Raw genomic sequence first — 3499 nt, forward strand, 5'->3', positions numbered from 1 at the left:
TTCTACCTCACTACAATAGCTGCTCCAGTGAAGATTTGAAGGTGATCTTCTGGATCTTCTATTCAATCGTAAGTCTTTGTGTTAGTCGGCATCTTAACCTTTGTTTGGAACTCGAAGTTTGCTATTTGTTTAGTGAAGCATGACAAGGTAAAATGCTTGTAAGGCTGATAAGGTTCCAAATGTGTTAAGTAACCAGCACTGGTGGTGATGATACTTGGAGCCTGAGTTGCCACAGGTTGGCTAATAGCTGGGTTGCTTTGAGAAGCTTGCCATTATAGGCTTCCCGACCATAGTTGGCCATACTAGGACATCATGAGTGTAGTCATCTGAAGATATGCCATGTCAGATAGCATGACACCTGGTTGTAGGTAACCCTAAGGCATCCTACTAATGGAGAAGTGAACATGCTTCTTGCCTAAGGCAAGGACATCAGGGCTTTCGCCATGGAAGTACTTGTTAGGGGAAGTATTGCAGCGTGTGAGCTTTGAAACAACTGCTCAATGGTATACTCTCTTGTTCTCGTGGGAATTATGGGTGAAGCTGATAAGCTTACACTTTCCCGGGGAGAGTTCATGTTCTCTGCTTCCCCACCTGGTGAGTTTCCTGGTACTAGAGTGTTTCTTCCTGATGGGGGAGGTGCACTCATGCTTGGTGGACTAGGTATTGGGGAGAGTGTGACTTCAGGTTCTTCAGTGTAATCTAACTATATTATCACCCATTTAGCTCGTTCCTCCTGAGCATAGTTATTCATTAGCTCCCTGAGCTGAATTAAGTTTCGTTCAACACCTTCCGGATTCATATCCATCTTCTTTACCGGGAGTAAAAAGCCATCCCTTGGAGGAAAAATGCCGCTTTTGGATGAGGGCGTTGTTTGAAACTGAAATACTTGCATCGATGGAGTCACCAACGGTTTGTCCATTTTTGGAGAACTACATTCGATATCATCCTCTGAAGAGGAGTTATCTCGAGGTCGATCATCGTTCGAAGGAAGACTCTTGTTAGGAGTGTTCAGCCCTACGAGAAGAATACTTGAGAACAAGAGGACTGAGACTACCGGAATTTTTGTTCTAAGTAGCGCAAGCCCCACGCTGGGCGCCACTTATTGCTACAACGGGCATAACGACAATGATGGTATGACAATCCAAGAGTGTGGCAATAATAGAGCTTCCTAACCTGCTAAGATTAAAGAACACGACCGGGTAGTGTCACCGCAGGAGGGGTGTCACACCCCAACCTAAGGCGGAAATACCGGGGCGTGATCCGATTGCTCACAGCTCGAAGATACTATCATATATAAAATGTGACAATATCTAATTAATTATTTAATTCAAAGAATACACAATATTCAAATACAACAATACAATTCAAATAACTAAATACAATCAATTAAATTTAAGTTTGTCTTCAATATAACCCTAAGGTCTTTTAAGTATTCAAACCTCAATCTTCAACCAACCTGCATATGCGTAGAAAATGGAGTTTGATCAACAACACATGTTGAGTGAGATGATCACCAATTTTGAAACAACAAATAATACATATATATATATATAGATAATTGATAAATGACAAATGCGCAAACCAATTTATGTGGTAATAATCAATCAAACATTAACAAACCAAAATCAAGTATATTCATGTGCCAATGAATCGTTGCCAAGCGAATCGGGCATTGATTACAATGACTAAATTGTCGGTTTACCTTCGCCAAGCGAATCAGGCTCCGGTTACTAAGACGGTCGTATGATCATACTAATGAGAACCCTCTAAAAGGGGATATGTTGGACCTCTCCGAAACGTTATCAAATAAACAATTAAACATGTAGCAATTAGCAAATAGCATTCAACCGATAATCACACAATGATTATGTTTGCGATTTTGTGTATATATATATATATAAAATAGAAATATGAGTAAGTACGCATATGTCCCCAAAACATTTGAAAATAGTGTATAAAAAGGGGAATGATCAAACTCACCTTAGATTAAAGGCAAGAGAGTATAATTAAGAATAAACGAGTAAACGGATAAGCGAGTAGTCCAATACGCGTCAAACGAGATAAATGATCAGAACCTAAAACTTTGTGATAAGAAACTATAAATAAAAACGAACTTAATGCCGCTGGAATCAATCCAAACGGATGAGTAGAACTCTAGTTATATTGATTTTAATGTTTAAACGAGTCGAGTCTGACCAGAATCCGAACTTCGAGTCGGGAGTCGGGTTTTGCTCAAAACCCTTAAAATTACGTTATGAGAATAAAAGTCTTCTGGACCGAACATTGAATCCGACCAGAAGTATGAGAAAACGAGAAGTCAAAGTTGTTGACTGTTTTACCCTTTATCGGGTTTTAAAGCAATTGACCAGTCAATACCCTTCAATCTCAGAAATTGATTGAAGTTTATTGACAGGAATATGTATGAACAATTTTACAGTTTACAACTTACTCGGAAAGTGAAAGGATCAAGAGATATAACGAGTCAAAGATCAACGTATAAGCAAAGTCAAACGTCAAGGCTTGTGTCTTTAACGAATATGCAAAAACCGAAGGGTTTGAGAATGAGCAGAGGTAGGTGACGGGTGGAGGAGATGTAGTAGGGTTAGGTTAAGATTTACAGCAGGGAATTATGATGTGTTTATATAAGAATAGCTCAAACGAACCAAATATGGGCTTTTTGGCCCGTTTAAGCAAGTATATGCGATTTAAGGAAAGAATCTCCAAAAGATTCATAAATATCTGATCTTGGACAAGGGAAAACTAATTAAGAGTTGTATTTTAGTTATATTATGATTACTTGGTCCTTAATTCTCTCTAATATGCCTAAAATAAACGATTTTATACCTTAAACGAGTTAACGAACGAAGACGAACCAAGATTGGGTGCAGTGGGGCCACCGCGCTGCGCGGCCAGAAGGTAGGCTAGCTGTCGCGCGGCGCTCCGGAGGGTATTGTAACACCCCGACCAAAGGCGGATTATACATCAGGGCGCCACATATTGTTTCATTACTCGTGACACTATTGGGTGTCAATATTTAATAAATATATTCATTCACGCACGCGCAACGTAAACACAAGATAACATAAATCAACATAAATCAATATATTATAAGGCAAAATATTCGAACAACAATAACTTGTCTTGATACATTTTAATCTAGGTCCAAAAGTAAAAACGTCCTACGTGTCCACAAGCTCCAAAAAAAACAGCTACAGCAAACCTGAACATGTGTTAAAATAAACGTCAAACACTTGCGTGTTGGTGAGAAATCAAGTTTAATAGATAATAATAGATAACAATAATCACTGCGCGCAACACGTGTATGTCTGGTGTTTAACAAGGGTGTAATCAGATTGTGATCAAGCCTAAATAGATCATAGTTCATAGTTCAATCCGTGCTCCCAAATGAGCACAAAAACAAGAAAACATCTGTGCAAGTGTAAACAAAGAAAACCGTAAACGATAGGTCTCCCGTGTTCATCTAATGGATCCATGAAAA

Source organism: Bidens hawaiensis, unplaced genomic scaffold (genome assembly GCF_021521415.1).
Source record: "Bidens hawaiensis isolate Kalapana, Puna unplaced genomic scaffold, B.hawaiensis_p1.1 tig00025723_1, whole genome shotgun sequence".
Classification (NCBI taxonomy): Eukaryota; Viridiplantae; Streptophyta; class Magnoliopsida; order Asterales; family Asteraceae; genus Bidens; species Bidens hawaiensis.